General features: G+C 36.8%; 1 protein-coding gene across 5 annotated transcripts in view; it reads left to right on the top strand.

Moving 5' to 3' along the window:
- sbm (sobremesa) overlaps positions 1–22,541 on the top strand; it is a 102,977-nt gene that overhangs the window by 48,341 nt on the left and 32,095 nt on the right. The window lies entirely within an intron of this gene.

The raw sequence follows: 22,541 nt of genomic DNA on the forward strand, positions 1-22,541 counted from the left end.
TTAATAATTTATCTGTTTAACTTTGTGTATGTATTACCCTATATCATTGCAGTTGTAATTGTTATTATTATTATTATTATTATTATTATTATTATTATTATTATTATTATTATATTATTATTATTATTATTATAAAACGTAGCGTGTCTGGAAATAATTCGTCATTTCCGTAATAGATTATTCAAAAGGGTTTCTTGTACAAGTTCTTACTTTGATATTGATTACAAACCTCAGTCGAGTCAGAACTCTCTCTCTCTCTCTCTCTCTCTCTCTCTCTCTCTCTCTCTCTCTCTCTCTCTCTCTCTCTCTCTCTCTCTCTCTCAGAATAGTTAACGAATTTCTTACAGTTATCACCGTTGACGACCGATTGTGAGGGTCGTTTTGGCGGTGGGAAAATTTAGCGATGTGAAAATATTATTATTACCCTTATTTAGTGAGGTATTTTAACAGTACAAAATTTTGGCAAGTTTATATATATACGACGTTTTAGTGTATGTTTCAAAGGTTTTGATGTCTAGAGGCCGACGGCATGGGTGGTAAACTGTTAGAAAGTAAAGTAGATATATACTTTAACCTTAAACTTTAAACTTGAATTATATAATTAATTACAATATATATATATATATATATATATATATATATGTATATGTATATATATATATATATATATATATATATATATATATATATATATATATATATATGTATATATATATTATGCTATAGATAGAAATGAATATTGATATCAATCTGCTTCAATGAGACCAATCTTTTATTAGATATCAGTTTACGATCAGTGATTAAGACAGTGACAGGGATTTTGTTCTATTCTTATGCTAGTTTTGGTTGGCTTCTGGCCGGGGTTCGACCCCTGAGTAAGCAGAAGCGAATTTGGCTGGTTTTGCTAAGATCATATGATGTATTTTATAGTTTAAGCTTTTGTATTATGTGGTTGGTAGTTGGATAACTGGGGTGGGTTGCCAGTACTATCATTCCTTATTTCTTGTTGAATCTCCGGGTCTACAAACACACACACACACACACACACAAATATATCTCCTTTGAATAATAAAGAGCACATGTCTGGGTAGTTAGGTAAAGGAGAGGGGTGGGAAGGTTTGAATCTGTGTTTGTGCATATCTATCTAGATATTTAGACGTCAGTTTTGACGGGTCACGTACACTAGCTTGTGTGTATATGTAATATATACTGTATTTGTATATATATATATATATATATATATATGTGTGTGTGTGTGTACGTGTGTGCATATATGTATATATATCGATCGTATATATATATATATATATTATATATACTGTATATATATAAAAATATATATATATATATATATATATATATGAATATATATATATATATATATATAATATATATATATATATATATATACTGTATATATATATATATGTGTGTGTGTGTGTGTGTGTACGTGTGTGCATATGTGTATATATATAGATATATATATATAGATATATATATATATATATATATATATATATATATATATATATCGATCGTCTGAGTGTGTTTTACAAAATTCTTTCACTAATTTAGTATTTAATCAAAGAATAAAAAAACAGAAGACTGCTATTTCCTTAATACTCTACCTAGTTTACTAAAACGAATTGAGGCTCTGGGCCTGATTTTTATTTTGTTTTGTGTTTTGTTGATTAATTATTAATTTAAAATTCATATCTTGAAGTTCACCTAAAATATTTGTGAAACAGGAAGGATAGGAAATGACAATGGTGTACTTGATTGGATGATAGTAATATTTATTAATAAATAATCAGAGATTAATTGAAGAAAAGAATGGATATTGAAAGTTGACAGAAATCAGTTGTTTGGTGTCAAATTTTGCTCGAACTTGACCTTGACCTTTGACCTAGGACTTTCAAAATTGAATCACTTCCACGTCTCAATATAACAATTCCTGAAAGTTTTACTAATCTAGCCAGGAAGTTGTTCACAAACAAACGAACAGACAAACAAGGGTGAAAACATAACCTCCTCCCAACTTAGTTGGCGCAGGTAATTATGTAAATTTGCAGGAAAGATAGGAAATGATAATAGTGTACTTGATTGAATGATTCTGATCTTTATTAATTTGTTATTAGCGATTGATTAAAAAACAGTTGCTTTTCAAAGTAGACAGGAATCACTCGTGTATAGTGTTAATTAAAAGGAGAGAGACAGGAGGCCACAACGGTGCAGAAGACAGAACGATTTTCTCCTTTAGTTAGTAATTATCTTCAGGCTCGTTTTAATCATTTAATTATTTATTTAATTAATTATTTGTTTGTATGCCTGTCTGTGTGTTTGTGATTCGCATAACTCATAAACTATTTGACCGAATCTCTTGAAATTTTGGTGGGATGATTGGCCATGATCCAAAGGCAATTTGATTAGATTTTATGACCGATTTAATTAAAGGTCAAGGTTAAGGTCTCGAAAATATAAGAAAACGTCTTATTGCTATATTATGGTCAATTTTTATCCGATTTGCATGAAATTAGTGTCAAAATGTGCATAATTGCCTATCTTGTGATATACGACATTAGATAGGCGAAGGTATGCGCTCTACTGAGTGTCCTTTCTAGTGTTTTTTTACTTATGAATATCTTTCATTGACAAGTTAGAACAACAATACGTTCATATTAGAATAAATCTTTGGAAGAATACAGTATATCCTTATACAATTCTTATCAATGATATAGTTTGGAAATATTATCATCATTATTGCATTAGCAATTTTATTCGAGAAATTCCATTAGAAGTCTTTGTTCTTTAACTTACACGAATACTTGTGTGCTGTGTCCGTAGAGTTTTCTCCGCCTCGACGTCTTATGCCAAAAATGCCGTTGCTATTGAGAGAGAGAGAGAGAGAGAGAGAGAGAGAGAGAGAGAGAGAGAAGAGAGAGAGAGAGAGAGAGAATAGATGGGCCGTTTCCATTGATTTCCATAAAAGATTATACCTTCAGTTAGTGCTGAATGCACGAATATTCTCTCTCTCTCTCTCTCTCTCTCTCTCTCTCTCTCTCTCTCTCTCTCTCTCTCTCTCTCTCGTTCCTTATAAATCCATTTGTTGTGAAAGCACTACACTTTTTGGGGGGTAGGTGGTGGGTGGTGTTTGCTTGAAGATAGACACGGTCGAGCTATGGCCAGCAAGCAAAGGGCTGCTTGTGTGTGAAGGATGGATATTAATATAACGCAAGCAAGCATGGTTCCATTGTAAACATTCGTTAACTAGGGAAGGAGGAGGAGGAGGAGGAGGAGGAGGAGGAAGAGGAAGAGGAGGAGATAGGAATGTTTAACTAGTCGAGGATAAAGACGTATAGATTAAGAATAAAAAAATCAGTTTATAGGCCTAAAGGTCGCTCAGGAATGGCAGAGGCAAGGGACAGTGACATTGCCCTATCAAGCAGGACAATGCCCTAGAGACTGACCATATATACATATATGATCAGCGCCCAAGCCCCCTCTCCATTCAAGCTAGGACCAAGGAAGGTCAGGCAATGGCTGCTGATGACTCAGTTGATAAACCTCTAGGCTCCCCCAAACCCGCCATGCTTAGCTCATAAGGATGGTGAGGTTGCAACGACCAAAGGAACTAACGAGTTTGAGTCTGGCGTTCTCCAGTCAGGGACGTTACCACATCGGCCACCATAACCCTAAGCAGAATATTAAGTTTAAGTAAAGATAAACAGGATTGAAACATTGTCAAGAGATGTGATAGAATAAAAATGGTAGAATAATGAAGAAAATTAAAGAAAGACAGGAACTGCTAAACTAGAGAACAGATGTGAAATAAGAAGAAATAAAGTAATCGAGACAGTGAAGATGGAATCAAAACGTGAAGGCTTTTACATATTTGAAGGGATTCATTATCTATGAGAGAGAGAGAGAGAGAGAGAGAGAGAGAGAGAGAGAGAGAGAGAGAGAGAGAGAGAGAGAGAGAGAGAGAGAGAGAGAGAGAACAGTTTTGTCAATGCCTAAAATGTTTTCATTACTCATAATGTTCATCCTTTGGTGGCGAGTTCATATTTGCTTGTTTTTTTTTTTTTTTTTTGATAGGTTGATATAAGCTTGTTCTAATTGCTGATTGGTTGATATGAGCTCGTTCTGGTTGCTGATTGGTTGATATATATATAAGCTTGTTCTGGTTGCTGATTGGTTGATATAAGCTTGTTCTAATTGCTGATTGGTTGATATAAGCTTGTTCTGGTTGCTGATTGGTTGATATATATAAGCTTGTTCTAATTGCTGATTGGTTGATATAAGCTTGTTCTGGTTGCTGATTGGTTGATATATATAAGCTTGTTCTAATTGCTGATTGGTTGATATAAGCTTGTTCTGGTTACTGATTGGTTGATATAAGCTTTTTCTAATTGCTGATTGGTTGATATAAGCTTGTTCTGGTTGCTGATTGGTTGATATAAGCTTGTTCTGGTTACTGATTGGTTTTTCTAAGCCTATTCCGCTGATTTGTTGATACATGCTTTTCCTAGTGGTTTGTTGGTTGCTGATTGGTTAACTCATGCTTGTTCTGGTTGCTTATTGGTTGATACAGAGTTTTTTTCAGGTTGATAATTGGTCGATACATGCTTTTTATGGTTGTTGGGTTTTTGGTATAACATAATCTGGTTGTCTCTGGCTTGTGATTGGTTAATATAAGATGTTCATGATTTAATTGCCAACTACTTGTTTAGAGAGAGAGAGAGAGAGAGAGAGAGGAGAGAGAGAGAGAGAGAGAGAGAGAGAGAGAGATGCATCAGAAAATGTAATTTCATTCTATTCTAGTTCTGAGTATGACGTCACAGTTGAGTTGCCAACAGCAATAAAAAAGTTTAATTTTTTTTTATTTTGCTTGAATGACGTTAATGATAATGTGAAGATGTCTTTGATTTAGTTAGCAATAACTTCTTAATCAGTCTAGTATCTTACCTCTTCCTTTAGTTTAATATTAATTGAATTTCTCTCAGGAGTTTACATAAGCAAAGTTTCGTGGGTGAGGGATACGAATGCTGGTTTCTTTCTTTACTAGACATAAAAAGGGGTTTGAACAGGCACTTACAAGCAGTCAAAAACAAAAGCGTGGTTTCTACATTAACACTTAGTGATGAACTCAGACGTCTTGACACTGGCTGGAGAATTTGGTGAATCCTGGTTTAGTTAGGCCTAAACGTCATCTATAGGCCTACTGTCGTCGCTGAAGTATAAGCCTTCGTCAGGTGTTGGGAAGGCTGGCGCGAAGTTCTAGACACGCCTTGGTCACTCGGGGACGTCACGCCTCTCGGTCGCTCTGGGACGTCTCGCCAAACGCACTCACAGACACTCAGGTGCGGGCGTAGTAACTTTGTTCGTCGTCCTTCGTTCTCAGGGGTAATTGTTCCCCTGTAATTTCGCGGCTGCTTTAGTATTCTACGTAATCGCCGTCCCTCAATTTGGTATAGGCAGCTGCCACGTGTTGATCGTCAAGGAGACCCGGCAGGTTAAGTAGGTCGTTAGACCTATTATACAGAGTGACTACTAGGAAGAGGGCGAGATGCCGTCTTCTCGTTGCTTATATATGGTCGTCCTGGGCGTGTCAAGCTATCCTTAATCACGTGACTTTTTCCCGGCTTCCACGTCTCATTCGTCTATGTTCCGTTCGACATTCAAGAACGGATCCTGTCGTTTGGGGGGGTTGTTTACGGGAAAGAACCCTGGAGTCAGCGAAATTAGTTGAAAACATCCTACCTAACTCCCGTTCACTCTCCTGTCTCTCCACAACTCTTTCTATATCTTTACAATTACTACTAACTGCATTTGTCTCCCCATTTCTTATTAATTAACAAAACCCACAAATAAAGACATCAACAACATACACAAACCTTCTGCATATGAAACTTACTCAAAAATAAGCATCTGTCTGACACCACTCGGCCAGCTACTAGGATTCTTATAGAATCCTCACATACAACAAAACAACAAACCTATTCTTTAGGTTTCCCAGTAATAACTAGTAGCAAACTCATTAATCCTTTCCAATTTTCTGAAAAACCAAATACTTCACCCACATTATACGTTACCACAGTAACAAGTACAATCAAAAAACACATTACACATAGTCAGAAATGGTGCAACATCTTGCTTGTAAAATAGAACATAATCATTATCAAGTGGCATTGCCACATTTTCTACCACTGTTAATTTGTCTAGCTGAAAATGATTAATCTTGTTCTCGTAACTCTTTGCAATGGAAGATTGATTTAATTCATAATGCAAAAACACACTGGTACATAATAGAGATAATCATTTATCACTACTGAGCAAGAATCTGCAAATGACTTCAAGTTTCCTAACTGAAATGTTTGAGTCTTCCCACCACAAGTAACTTCTGCATTTTTAGTATTTTGTACATAAACAAAAATCTCATTACCTAAATGTAATGCCCTGTATGGCAAAGCAAAAAGTTTCAAATTTACACTCTCTCATCAACTCATAATTCTCAAAGAAAATACCTTGGATACACGGAAAATTGCTCATAGGTTGTTTAATTTGCACCAAAATTGCACATGGATTGACTTTCACTTATCAACACACACTGTTCTAAATCACCTTCTTCTAAAATAATCATCAACAACTTGTTCTTATCCAATGCTAGACGAACCTTCGGATGGTTCCAAATTATTGTTGCATTTCCTATCTTAACTGGGAAAGGATGTATTGTATACAGGTCAAACAAATTCATACCCTTGAAGGGGATCAATACCAACAAATACCCTTTTGTTACTTTCACAGTTGACATTGTGTAATACCAAAATATATCTTCTAGCAAAGGCTTGGAATGGCTATTTACCATACACCAATCGATAAATTCTTTCAAAGTTTTTGGAGAAATGATAGCAGGCTGAGTATTCCCTTTTGTGCATTTATTAGTCCCGTTCACAGATTCCTTGTGATCACCAATCTCGATTTCTACTTCATGAACCAACTTAAACACTTGTTCTATGTCACCTATTTTATCAGAAACATTCACGTTAACTTGATTAACAAATTCCACCATCTTTTTTATGTTCTCTACATTCTTATTATTATTTTCTATTAGAGTACTTATAAGATTACCCTTCTGATTAGCCCATTTCTCGATTAGTTCTACAACGATCAGTCAAACCTTTTACATCGTTTTCTGTAGCCACTCCAAACAAAGCACTAAATGCACTTCCTACAAAAGGCAACAAAGATCTCTTGTTTCTTTTGAGGCCTGACAATGTCCTTCAATTTTACCCTGTAAATTTTCTTAATACTTCTACAAAGGCAGAATCACTATGGGTGAGTATGCACTTCCGTAGTTCTTTATCTAACTGGTTCAAATGTTCTTCCCTTTCTAATATTGAATTGACATTAATTTTTACTACAGCAAAATCTGTTAACAGTTCACCTTTTCCATGATTTTGTATCAAGGCCCCACTTTTAATGTCTATTTCGCAAGTGATACCGACCACCAGGGGTAGGATCAGAAGGAAGTTTTTCCACCACTTCCTGTAGAAGTTGAGAGGACCATGGATTAGTTTTTACAACCTTCATATGATTCCAATGGGCATACCTTACATCTAAATTCTGTTCATGTATCAGCTTAAATTTATTATTCCTTTCCCTTTCTAACACTCTATAAGGACCTTCAAATTTGGGAGATACCTTTTCATTTGGTCCTTCCTTTACATGTACCTTTATATATACTTGTGAGCCTATCTTCAGGTCAGTCATGGAACTAGTTGTGTCATAGTATTTCTTATTTACCTGTTGGCCCTTTTCTAAAGATTGTCTGGTTTGTCTTATTATTTGAAAAGTTCTTTGCAGTTTCCAAGCTATATAGTCCTGGTAATCATATGTGTGCCTAGGAGGTTTTGCGTCATCTAACAATGAGTTTGGCAGTCTTTTCTGATAACCATAAAGCAAAAAGTGTGGGGTTTCTCCTACTGTCTCATTTACGGTGTTATTCAAAGTAAACTGAACGTCCTCTAACGCTAGGTCCCAATCTTCTGTAGTTGGACTAATGATAGTTCGCAGTACATCCAGTATCTTCTTATTGGCCCTTTCCACTGTCCCATTTGAACTCGGCTTATAAGGGGTTATCTCGCATTTCTTTATCTCAAAAAATTCACAAAGCTTTTTCATTACCTCACTGGTGAATTCGGGTGCATTGTCCGACAAAAGTACCTCCGGACACGAATGTCTTGTGAGTATTCTGGTCTTTAAAGCTTCTGCAACAGAAACTGCAGTTCTATCTCTGACTGGGACAATTTCTAAATACCGAGTCAAATAATCAATGAATACCAGTATATATTTATTTCCTCTCAAAGTTTTTGGAAAGGGTCCTATATGATCCATCTGAACTACCTCAAAAGGGTTTAAATTACTAGGATATTTTTCTAAAGGAGCTCTGACATTTACATGACCTTTATGCCTATTACAAGTTTGACATTCATTTACAAATTGCTTTGCTTCTTCGCTGCACTTAGGCCAAAAATAATTTCTATTTATTGTTCTCAGAGTCTTTTTGATTCCTGGATGTCCTGCCAACTTGTGGGTATGTGTTAGAGTTAATACTTCTTTAGTCAGGGTGTCAGGCACATATAGTCTAGAGCAAGCACTCCTATCCTTAGCCTTCTTATATAATATCCCATTTATTAATTCAAAATCTGACCTAGAGGTTTCATCTTGTAGCAAATCTCCTATTATTTTCCTGATACTTTCTTGTTTCTCTTGTTCTATTTTAACTCTCTCCAAATCTAAGTCTACGACCTGACAGCTGAAACAAAAAGTGTTAGTTGTGATAATTCTTTCAGTATCCTCTTGTGCTCTAGATAATCCATCTGCTAAAGTATTAAACTTACCTGGAATGTATCTAAATTCTGGAGCAAACTCTAGCACACTAATAAACCATCGATTAAACTTTAAGTTATTAGTGAAAGCTCTTTTCTTAAATAGGTCACAGATGGGTTTATGGTCAGTAAGTACATTTACTTTGTGTCCTAACAAAATGTGCCGAACTTTCTCAGTGCCCAATAAATGGCTAAACATTCCTTTTCTGTGGTATTGTAATTTCGTTCGGCCGCATTCAGGACTCTACTTGCATAATATACTACCCTCATTCGGGTTTTTTGCCTTCTGTAACAAAACCGCTCCTATTCCTGTATTCGAAGCATCACATGCTAAGTAAAATTGCTTGCTAAAGTCTGGATACACTAAGATAGGATCTTGGATTAATTTCTCCTTCAACTTTTGAAAAGCCTCCTCTTGCTCTGCTTTCCATTCAAACTCTACATCCTTCTTAGTTAATTCTGTCAATGGTTTAGCTATAGTAGCAAAATTTTTGACAAATGGTCTATAGTATCCTATCATCCCTAAAAATCTTCTTACACCTTTCAAATTTTGTGGAGCAGGATATTCCACAATCGCCTTTATTTTTCCTTCTTGCATGCGTAATCCATCAGCACTGATCACATGTCCTAAATATTCTAATGATTTCCTCAAGAATTGACATTTCTTAACCTTTATCTTTAATCCTGCCAGTCTTAGTCGTTCTAAAACGATTTCTATGGTTCCGAAATGGCTCTCTATATCTTTGCTAAATATAATGACATCATCTAAATAGACTGACACATTCTCTATGTCTCCTAAGATCTGTAACATTAACCTTACAAAAGTCAATGGAGCTGATGTTAACCCAAATGGCATTACCTGAAATTCTAAGTGTTCTTTATGTGTGCTGAAGGCAGTTAATGGCTTTGATTCTTCGTCTAAAGGTACTTGCCAATATCCACTTAGTAGATCTAAGGATGAGAAGATCTTTGCTCCTCCTAACTGAGCCAATACATCATTTATTACAGGCATGGGCATCCTATCAGGAACTGTGTTCGCATTCAACTTGCGATAATCAATCACTAATCTGTAACTTCCATCTTTCTTTGGAATCAACAACATGGGAGAATTATAAGGTGATTTAGAGGGTATGACCACTCCTTCTTCTTTCATTTCTTCTATCATTTTATCTACTATTGGACGTTGGCTGATAGGCAATTTATAATTAGGTATGAAAAAGGGTTTGGCTCCATCATCTAGGATTATCTTATGTCTTAACACCTCAGTCCTACCTAACCTATCACCTGTAATTGCTATGCCCTGCCTATATTTATTTAAGGTTTCTATTAACCTTTTACGGTACTCAGGAAAATCGGTGTAATCTATCTCCCTATCTATTCCTGCATCAATGTTTCCTATGGTAAAGAATGCTTCCTCCTCTAACGGAATCATTTTGTGTGTAACTTCTATTCCTGTACAAAATTCTGTACCCGCTAACAAATGGAGTCTTTTATCAGAATAATTCATGACATAAGTAGTACAGGCTAATCCCTCCATCTGAACTAATGAGTTATCCATTCTGACATATTCTGGTAATCCTTCTGGGGTCAAGATTACATCATTATTAGTGTGTAGGCGGGTTATCAAATATACTCTAGTAAGAGTATTGGGCAGTAGTACTACATCTCTAGCTAGCCTAAATCTTATTTTGTTTGCATCTGCTGTGCTGATCAGACTTATTTCCCCAGTTTGTACTTGAGTACAAAAACATGAATCTTCATCTCCTCCTTTTTGAGATTCTGTTTCTCTTAAGTGTCTTAATTCTTGTGAATTCAATGTGCCTAGCAGCAAAACTTCTTGGAATTCCCTTTTATCTATTCTCTCAGATTCTCTGTCGACATTTTCATCCTTAGTATGTGTGGTACCTTTACAAGAAGTAATTTCCCCCTTTTTGGGTGCAATTGCTAAATTCTCTTCTTTCTCCCTTTCTTCTGATTTTACTTTGATTTCCCTTTCTCTTTCTGAACCGGAGTGTGTTTCAACTATCGAAGCGGTCCCCTGCAAATTGGCCAAATTTGTAGTGGACTTGTCATCAACAAGTTGGAAACAGACTTCCTGATTATTTCCCTTTAGAACTAATCTTCTGTCTTGACAATCAAAAACTATGCCAAAATCTTGCATTGTTGCAAAAGAAATCAAAGCTCGAGCGGGAAATGCTACTTCTTGCAAAACCAAAAATGGCACTTGACACTTCTTCTCTAGCAATTCAATGTTTAAATCTATGGCTCCTACATTGTTAAGCTGATTGCCAGTTATCCCCTGAATTAATGTATCCTCACTCCTAATTGCAGAAATAGGTATATTCAAATATTCAGTTAAGGTATGGAGCCCTATGAGATTTACAGTACTTCCTGAATCTAACAAACTAAGACATTCTTTACCTTCTATCTTGATATTTGTCTTGGGTAATGATTGCTGTCGGAAGGATAAATATGTTGCTGGCAACGTGGATGTACCTCCGCTACCTGCAACATCCTTCCATTCTTTGGTTTCCCTATTTCCTGGACTCCTATCCTGCTCTTCTAGTCACTTTCTGTTACCTTGTTTTTCTTCGGAGTAATTAGTAGGGTTTGAGTTATCCCTTGCCTGTACCTGAGGAGTATTTTCGGAGGGTTTATTATGTTTCTTACCTTGGTACCAACATTCTTGGTCTGTGTGACCTCCTCTTTGACAATACTGGCAATACCTATTCTTTGGTCTAGCTCCCATTATGAGGATAATTCCCTCTAGATTTATATGTTTCATTATAATTTCCTCTTCTTTCTTCATTTGACTTGCCAGGGGGCTGGTTATTTTGATAATCTTTAGGGTAATGTTTATTCCTACCGGTCTCGTTTTTCTGTATAATTTCTTGACATTCGTTCGGTGTTTTTGTGGTTTTCTGGGCAGGATCTAACTTTAGGTCTTCCAACAAGGCCGCATACATCTTACTGTAGGCCACAAGATTTAGAACTTCATCTAGATCTACCAGGTTCTTATTATCCTTACTAAACTTGGTTCCGTCTCCTACCGTGATTGTGGGCAATGACAAAAAGTCTTCCCTAACTGCTCTTACCTGATCCCTAACCTGGGTACGCCAACTGGCCCTGGATTCACCTTCACATTTATTAGTTGAGGTAAGCCTATACAAGTTCGACAACCGATCGGTCTCCTTGGCCGATCGCCACAATAGTCTGCATTCCTCCTTGAACTCGTTGAAAGTGGTAATTTTTTCAAAGGCCTTACCGTTTAATGTAGGGTGAGCATCCCCTACGTCTACGTTGACTAACATCATTGCCTGTTTAATTTTTGCAACATCGTCAGTTATTTTAAAACTAGCGATCCTATTCTCTGTGTCCGCTAACCACTTATCTACACTGTATTTCTCTAACCTTTGTTTGTCGGGATTATCCCTACTTACATTTCCACAAAACCGTGTGGTTTGTGTGATCAGCCCAGCGGAATTCATATCGGCAATATTTGCTCTTACCGGACTCGAACTTCGGTTTCTAGTCAGATTTTGACGTCTTCCTACACTAGCACTTCGCGACCGTCTGTCTGCAGTTAATCTCAAGTCGTATTGATATTGTGTAAGTCTTCGGAAAATATTGTCCAGACTCATATCACAAAAAAAAGGAAAAATTAAAACACCAAAATTTTCTTACGAGAGACAAATGCCCTAACTTCCTATTCTATAGAGAGACAGTATTTATACAAAACAAGAGAGTGAACGAAAACATGCAAACTACTCACATATCCATTGGTTCACGACTCCTTTGGTTTCCCTCTGTTTTTCTTGAGATTGTTTTGTATTTCTTCGACACATAAAAGGGGGTTTCAGCACTTTCCTGAAATAAAGCCAGCATTAGTTCAAACTTAATACAACACGGCACAGTATCCCACCGCTGCCACCATTTGTGAAGATGTCTTTGATTTAGTTAGCAATAACTTCTTAATCAGTCTAGTATCTTACCTCTTCCTTTAGTTTAATATTAATTGAATTTCTCTCAGGAGTTTACATAAGCAAAGTTTCGTGGGTGAGGGATACGAATGCTGGTTTCTTTCTTTACTAGACATAAAAAGGGGTTTGAACAGGCACTTACAAGCAGTCAAAAACAAAAGCGTGGTTTCTACATTAACACTTAGTGATGAACTCAGACGTCTTGACACTGGCTGGAGAATTTGGTGAATCCTGGTTTAGTTAGGCCTAAACGTCATCTATAGGCCTACTGTCGTCGCTGAAGTATAAGCCTTCGTCAGGTGTTGGGAAGGCTGGCGCGAAGTTCTAGACACGCCTTGGTCACTCGGGGACGTCACGCCTCTCGGTCGCTCTGGGACGTCTCGCCAAACGCACTCACAGACACTCAGGTGCGGGCGTAGTAACTTTGTTCGTCGTCCTTCGTTCTCAGGGGTAATTGTTCCCCTGTAATTTCGCGGCTGCTTTAGTATTCTACGTAATCGCCGTCCCTCAATTTGGTATAGGCAGCTGCCACGTGTTGATCGTCAAGGAGACCCGGCAGGTTAAGTAGGTCGTTAGACCTATTATACAGAGTGACTACTAGGAAGAGGGCGAGATGCCGTCTTCTCGTTGCTTATATATGGTCGTCCTGGGCGTGTCAAGCTATCCTTAATCACGTGACTTTTTCCCGGCTTCCACGTCTCATTCGTCTATGTTCCGTTCGACATTCAAGAACGGATCCTGTCGTTTGGGGGGGTTGTTTACGGGAAAGAACCCTGGAGTCAGCGAAATTAGTTGAAAACATCCTACCTAACTCCCGTTCACTCTCCTGTCTCTCCACAACTCTTTCTATATCTTTACAATTACTACTAACTGCATTTGTCTCCCCATTTCTTATTAATTAACAAAACCCACAAATAAAGGACATCAACAACATACACAAACCTTCTGCATATGAAACTTACTCAAAAATAAGCATCTGTCTGACAATAATGCGAGTGTGTGAATCATCTCACATATTTTATGCAAATGGAGAATGTCATTATTTGAGATTCATGTTGTATGTTTTTATATTTAATATGAATGAAACGGTCTATTGATGTGTTAATTGTTGCATATTTACTTTAACGCGTTTAGAACAGGTATGCGCTTGGTATTGGTATTTGCAAGTCATGCAAGTTATCTGAGAGAGAATGGCACTCAGTGCCAACGAAGTGTCCTTAGCTGCTGACGATAATGTGCTGACAAGGGGACGGGGGTGTTGTGTGGTGAGAGAGAGAGAGAGAGAGAGAGAGAGAGAGAGAGAGAGAGAGAGAGAGAGAGAGAGAGAGATAAATGAGTGGTAGACTTACACCGGCTTTGGATAAATTATTATTGTTATTATTATTATTATCATTATTATTAGCTAAGCTAGAAATTAAGTTGGAAAAGCTGGATACTACGAACCTAAACGCTGAAACAAGGAAAAATAGCCCAGTGAGAAAAGGAATAAAGAAACATAAGAGTAACTGAGTGTAAGTTAAGTTGTCGAAATAATGTATATGATTCTTGATAGCTATGGATTTATGATTCTGGCCATTGAGAGAGAGAGAGAGAGAGAGAGAGAGAGAGAGAGAGAGAGAGAGAGAGAGAGAGAGAGAGAGAGAGGTATGCCAAGTCAGTATCCCGTGAGGTGTGGGTATATTGCCAACCTTTGGACTATATATTTCCTATATCTTTCTCTGTGTATAACCACATTCATCCTTGAGATCTATTATTTTTTTTATAAGCTCTACGTGCATTGTTGAGTCTCTCTCTCTCTCTCTCTCTCTCTCTCTCTCTCTCTCAGAGGTTCCCCGGTCTTTTGATCCATTAGTCTGGGCTAATTAATCTGACTTTTCTTTGGAGTTCATAATTAGCTTATAGTGCCACCCCCCGTCTCTCTCTCTCTCTCTCTCTCTCTCTCTCTCTCTCTCTCTCTCTCTCTCTCTCTCTCTCTCTCTCAGACCTACCCCGGTCTTTGATCCATTAGTCTGGGCTAATTTAATCTGACTTTTCTTTGGAGTTCATAATTAGCTTATAGTGCCTCCCCCGTCTCTCTCTCTCTCTCTCTCTCTCTCTCTCTCTCTCTCTCTCTCTCTCTCTCTCTCTCATTTTGGCTACATATATCCTTTAACACAAATAGTTGAGAATGAAACTGAATATAATGAGACATCTGAGCGGTTATTATTATTATTATTATATTATTATTTAATACATATTTGATTTAAATATATTTTAGGAGAGGGAATATTAGTCAGGAACACCCATATATATTTTAGGAAATCTGCATTGCTCATAAGTGACTGTTGTCTATATCTTCCCTTGATGTTGTTATAGCCGCATTAGTTTGCCAGTTCCGTCGGCCTCCTCATAAAAATTTAACGAATAAGGAAAAAAGTTTACAATTGCTTGGATATCTCGCCTCTTAGAGGATTATCGAACTATCTTCACTGATTGTTTACTAATCATTTCATTGATGAGGTTAATCTGCTCACTTAACCTTCATGTTGGTCTGTTCACCAATGCGTAATATTATCTTTGTTTATTTATTGATTGAAATCTATAATCATTTATTTATTTTCATTCAGAGGAATTTATGTAAATATTTTCAACGTTGAAGCTCTTTATTTGACTTCGTCAACGTCTCGAAAGTTTGGAAATCTTTGATATTGAGAATAAATTATGGTATGGAAGAAGTAAATCTTTGAAACTGAGAATAAATTATGGTTAGGAAGAAGTAAGTCCTTGAAGCTGAGAATAAATTATGGTATGGAAGAAGTAAATCTTTGATATTGAGAATAAATTATGGTATGGAAGAAGTAAATCTTTGAAACTGAGAATAAATTATGGTTAGGAAGAAGTAAGTCCTTGAAGCTGAGAATAAATTATGGTATGGAAGAAGTAAATCTTTGATATTGAGAATAAATTATGGTATGGAAGAAGTAAATCTTTGAAACTGAGAATAAATTATGGTTAGGAAGAAGTAAGTCCTTGAAGCTGAGAATAAATTATGGTATGGAAGAAGTAAGTCCTTGAAACTGAAAATAAATTATGGTATGGAAGAAGTAAGTCCTTGAAACTGAAATAAATTATGGTATGGAAGAAGTAAGTCCTTGAAACTGAAAAATAAATTATGGTATGGAAGAAGTAAGTCCTTGAAACTGAAAATAAATTATGGTATGGAAGAAGTAAGTCCTTGAAACTGAAAATAAATTATGGTATGGAAGAAGTAAGTCCTTGAAACTGAAAATAAATTATGGTATGGAAGAAGTAAGTCCTTGAAACTGAAAATAAATTATGGTATGGAAGAAGTAAGGTCCTTGAAACTGAAAATAAATTATGGTATGGGAGAAGTAAGTCCTTGAAACTGAGAATAAATTATGGTATGGAAGAAGTAAGTCCTTGAAGTTGAGAATAAATTATGGTATGGGAGAAGTAAGTCATTGAAACTGAGAATAAATTATGGTATGGAAAAAGTAAATCCTTGAAACTGAGAATAAATTATGGTATGGAAGAAGTAAATCTTTGAAACCGAGAATAAATCATGGAATAGAATAAGTAAGTCATTGAAACTAAGAATAAATTATGGTATGGAAAAAAGTAAATTCTTTGAAACAGAGAATAAATTATGGTATGGAAGAAGTAAATCTTTGAAACACATAATTGATTAAGGTATGAAAGAAACTGATAATGAATGAGCAATAACTTTTACAAAATGAATAAAGAAAAATATTCTCTCTCTCTCTGCCCCCAAGTTTGTTTCAAGTATGATGAAACTATTTAGTCCCCGAAGGGAGTTAAAACCAAAATTAGCATAAATAAAGGCAAAGAGAGGTAAATACTCAACTTTGACGAAGAATAGGAAACCATTTACACGAAGATTCTTAAAAAAAAAAAAAAAAAAAAGGCGAAAAAAGCGCCCACAAAAAACAACCGTACGGTAGCAAACAGCTGCGTTGAAGGAATGAGAGGCAGGAACGTATAGAGGCACTCGAAGGTGAGAGGATGTGTAACGGATCCTTATTTATCCTTCCCCTTAGTGGATTAGACTGGGTAAGGTCTGTTTGGGGTGCAGATATCTATGGTTATCTTAGGATACGTCCCTGATTATACACGATATCTTTGGATAGTCGTTTCCGGGGTTTGGAACCCCTTGATACCTGACGGGTAATTCTCTTGTAATATCAATTGCAGAAATATTATACTGTAGAAGTTGCCAGAAGGAACTTCCATCAGGACGACATGCCTATCTCACCCAAAAATAGATTTTTCCTACGACAAAATCCCTTTTAATTTTTATTATACCTGGAGATATTGAGCAAAATGCAACACCAATACGTCTTAGACTTCGCCAGTATCGTCTGTTGTGCTGCAATATTCGTGGACTTGGGCAGTCTTCGAGACCTTACAGTTGCCTCCAGACAGATATTCTATTATGCTGAGAAAATTCGATTTCTCGAATGAGACTCTCATCCGATCTTCCTATTCCAGGTTTTAAGAAAGCAGTAATTTTGAAACGGGTTGCCATTCCTAGGGCAAGTAGGTTGGCGGTGTATATCAATACTGAGTTCCCTGCTTCTCATAAGTCTTACTATGACTGTGGATGTCATGAAATTCAGGGCATAAAAAATTTGTGGCAGGCATAACAAACTTCTATTTGTGTTTAATCTAACGGAATCCGGACTTGGATGATTCTATCTCCGATTGTCTTCTTACTATTAGGGCTAAGATACTAGAAGATGATAGAAAGGCCTCTTCTATTCTTGTTGGTGATATCAACGCTAACCATGGTGAGTGGTTAAATTCTGGTTTTCCTACTGATCACCATGACTTAGAGCTCTGGTCTTTGCCTCTGAGTTAGATTGTGAACAAATCATAAGTGAAGCTCCTACTCAGAGGTCTAGTAACTGCTGGGAGCTAGTGTAAACTGACTCCCCTGGTGTATATAACCAGTTGAGACGTCTGATCGTGTCTTGGTTTAGTAATTAAGACTGAGCTGCCTGTCCCTGATGGGTCATCCTCATATAAGATATATATAAAATCTCAAGCAAACTGGATTGGCAATTTGATGTTTTACATTTAGATTGGTTACAATTGTATAAAATTGTTGAGCCTGTTGTTCTTTTGAATGAGAATCTGATCAACAAAATTGATAGGCGTATCCCTTCTCGTATGCTAAAATACCAAATTGAAATCAAACCCTGGTTCAGTGATAATTGCAGACGTGCTTATTTAGAGAAGCAGGAGACCTATCTTCTTTGGAATGGCAACAGATCAAATTTGATTTGCCCTAACTATACACCGCTAAGAGCTTTTGTTCAGGGAGTTTATGGTTCAACTGAAAAGGAATACTATTTGACCATGAAAGAAACCCTTTCTGGTACAACCCTGGAACATAAATTGTAGGCTACCCTTAAATCTGTACTCTTTGGTGTAGACGCAACACTTCCTCCTTTACTTAAACCAGATGGCTCTATCACTCACTGTCCAAAGGAAAAGGCAACCCTTTTGGCTGATGTGTTTGACAGTAGGAATTGTAGTGAGAAACTTGATCTTCCTCAGTCATATTCTCCTGAGAATAAACTAACTTTCTTGATGGACCATGATACATATGGAGCCGTAGACCCAAAGGGTATTTTCCTTTTTATAGTGCTGATTTCTTAGTCTTTAATTAGTCTATTATTTTCCATATGTGTTGGAGAATTGGAAATGTTACTCCATTAGGTGAATGTGTTTGTGGTAGCTCTAGCCCTGCTGATTATCGCTCAGTTTCCGTAACTCCCATATTATCTAATGTTTTTGAACGTCTTTTGTCAAAACGTTTACATAGGTTTGCTGAAGGTAATCATCGGTTCCCTAGATTGCAATTTGGATTTTGTAATGGTCTTGGAAGCATGTGTGCCCTCCTTACAATCTCCAATGCTGTTTAGAAATCCCTTGATTGTGGTCAGGAATTTTGTATGATTGGCATTGATTTTAGGGCTGCCTTTGCCGTGTTAATCATGAGGCCCTTGATTTCAATCTCAAACAGTCGGGAGTATTTGGACCTTTTCCTAACTTCATTATTGAATTTTTAATAGGTTAAGGGGCACTATAGTGAGTATAAGAATGTACTATCTAGTGTTCCTCAGGGTATTGTTTTTGGCCCCTTATATACTTTTCATACTATATACACATGATAGGTGGGTAGACCTAGAAAACAAGCTCGTTGCATATGCAGATGATGCTATTCTCTTTGAATCAATTCCATCTCCTGAATGTAGATCTGGATTGTTGAATCCCTTAATAGAGATCTATCTAAAAAATAATGCATGGTGCGAATTATGGGCCATGAAGTTGAATTCTAACAAAACTCAAAGTATGATTGTAAGTAGGTCAAGAACAGTGGCTCCTCAACATTCAGTTCTGTACATTGATAATGCTTCTTTAACTTAATACAACACCCTTAAATCTTGATAGAAAAATTACTTTTGAGAAACATATTAGGTCTGTTTCTTCTTCAGTTGCACAAAAATCGGCACATTGAGAAAGTCTTTTAAAATTCAATTATTTCATTCTACCTTGGTTCGAGTATTGCTCTCGTCTGGTTCTCAGCTGCTGACTCTCATCTTACTTTGTTGGACAAAAACTGGCTGTGTATTAACATTCTTATTCCTCATCTAGATATTAATCTCTGGCACGACGTTCAGTTAGTTCTTTATAGATGTTGCATAAGATTTTACCTAATTATGATCATCCTTTACATTCAGATCTTCCACGGACAGTACCACCTCTGTTTGTATTATATACTAGGTATGCAGTTAATTTTAAAATCAGGCCTTCTCCATCATGAGGCTCAATACTGCACAGTATTCTAGAAGTTTATTCCCTCTTTGACCAATTGTGGAATGATCTTCCAGTATGGTAATTGAATCGGTAGAACTTCAAAAGTTCAAACTTGCAGCAAATTATTTATGTTGAACAGGCTGACATGTCTCTTTTCATAGTTTATACATTACATGTTTATTTTAACGTTACTGATCCTAAGATATTTATAGTTTTTATTCATTGATCCTCACATAGTTTATTTATTTCCTTTCTTTACTGGGCTACTTTTCCCTGTTTGAGTACTTGTGCTTACAGCATCCTGCTTTTACAACTGGGGTTGTATAATTATTAAGTATATTATTGGGTATTCCTAGTATATTTCTGTACTGTTTGTTTATAGATCAGAAAGCCAATAATGGCATCCTATCGGAAGTCAGACATTTAAAAGCTTATATAAGTCCTTATATAAGACTTTCATGTCTCAAGTCCATCTTACAATCTTGTTGGCATTGTTTGACGTTTCATTATTCAAGGTGTATTTATACATGCACTTATGTTTATTTATGTACACATGTATAGTAGATGAGGAAATAGTCAAAGAAATTATGCAAATGAATGAAAGAAATTATACAAATAAAGTATATTAAGGAAGAATTCGCTGAAGTTATTCATTACAAGAAAGACGTAAGGGAGCTATATAAACGAGCCAGAGAGAGAGAGAGAGAGAGAGAGAGAGAGAGAGAGAGAGAAGAGAGAGAGAGAGAGAGAGAGAGAAATGAATGAAAGATTTTATACAAATAAAGTATATTATGGAAGAATTCGCTGAAGTTATTCATTACAAGAAAGACGTAAGAGAAGCTTTATAAACGAGCCAGAGAGAGAGAGAGAGAGAGAGAGAGAGAGAGAGAGAGAGAGAGAGAGAGAGAGAAATGAATGAAAGATTTTTTACAAATAAAGTATATTATGGAAGAATTCGCTGAAGTTATACATTACAAGAAAGACGTAAGAGAAGCTTTATAAACGAGCCAGAGAGAGAGAGAGAGAGAGAGAGAGAGAGAGAGAGAGAGAGAGAGAGAGATAGCAAACCAAAGAAAACACATTTGTAATAAATAATTTTCAAACGTCACACGATTGTAAAACATTAATATTAGCTATGAAAGATTTGGTGTCGCCTAGGCCTACACCAAAAATTATGTGCCTCTAAACAAAATTATCACAGATGAATGAATAGAGAATAATAAATAAATTTCACGTCTTTAGTGAATCAGCCTGGACGGGGGAGGGGAGGGGGGGAGTGAGAGTGGAGTTATCTCAGAGCTGCTACTATCAAGATGTTGCTACTCCGCGCTCCTAGTATGAAAAATCAATAGGCCTAGTACTAGCCTTGACCCTGAAGAGGATTTATAGTACTCTCTCTCTCTCTCTCTCTCTCTCTCTCTCTCTCTCTCTCTCTCTCTCTCAAACAGTCTTGACCTCGATTCCTGACCTCTGACCTTTCCTCGTTCGCAGGTCGAAGGAGCTACGTGATTTGTTCAAAGTTCCTAGAAATGAGATTCATAAGTGAGAGAGAGAGAGAGAGAGAGAGAGAGAGAGAGAGAGAGAGAGAGAGAGAGAGAGAGTTACTTATCGCCTTAATAGTCTTATGTTATTAGCCTGCTTTACCTATTATGGGTGTGTGTGTGTATATATATATATATATATATATATATATATATATATATATATATATATATATATATATATATAAAGAAATATATTACGTCAGAAAATATGACACTACATGTCCTCAAATCTCTCTCTCTCTCTCTCTCCTCTCTCTCTCTCTCTCTCTCTCTCTCTCTATATATATATATATATATATATATATATATATATATATATAGTACACAGAGCATTTTAGAGGTGAAGTTACCTACACATACTACTTGTTCTATATCCGCCCGAGAGATGTGAATATATTCACTAATTCGCATACGAAAGATATTTGGGTCCGACAGTTTTACCTGCAGTCACGAGTTCGTCGAGAGAGAGAGAGAGAGAGAGAGAGAGAGAGAGAGAGAGAGAGAGAGAGAGAGAGAGAGAGAGAGAGATAATAATAATTTATAGATGGTACGTGGATAATGTCATGTAATTGGTTAATAGATGGAATGTGAATGATGTCATAAGATTGGCTGATGAGAGAGAGAGACGAGAGAGAGAGAGAGAGAGAGAGAGGAGAGAGAGAGAGAGAGAGAGAGTAATAATTCATAGACGGTACGTGAATAATGTCATGAAATTAGTAAATAGATGGAATGTGAATGATGTCATAAGATTGGTTGAAAGAGAGAGAGAGAGAGAGAGGGAGAGAGAGAGAGAGAGAGAGAGAGAGAGAGAGAGAGAGAGAGAGAAGGGGGATTTTAGAACCATTAAAATTAAGATTTTTAACAGAATAACTTCACATGCCTTACTGTTATGAAAGTTAAACAGAGAAAAGAAGCGGAGAGAGAGAGAGAGAGAGAGAGAGAGAGAGAGAGAGAGAGACCACGTGATCATGCGCGTGCGTAAAAGAGCGCCGGTGAATGCGTGTGTGCGAGGAAAATGTGTGTGTGTGTTTGTGTGCGCTTGTGTGTCTGAGCGCGTGGAGGAAGCCAGTCCCTAGTTCTTGTCAACTGTATAGACCGATACACCCAACTACACGCTCACAGTGTTACAGGAGGAGGCAGTGAGAGAAGAGGAGAAGAGGAGAGAGAGAGAGAGAGAGCGAGAGAGAAAAGGTGGACCGGGAGAGAAAGAGAACCGAGGAAGAGACGAGAGAGCGAAAGAGTAGACTGCATATTAAGGCCAACTCGAACCACGGCGGTGGTGTCGG

The sequence above is a fragment of the Palaemon carinicauda genome, chromosome 19, assembly GCF_036898095.1.
Source record: "Palaemon carinicauda isolate YSFRI2023 chromosome 19, ASM3689809v2, whole genome shotgun sequence".
In the NCBI taxonomy this organism is placed as follows: domain Eukaryota; kingdom Metazoa; phylum Arthropoda; class Malacostraca; order Decapoda; family Palaemonidae; genus Palaemon; species Palaemon carinicauda.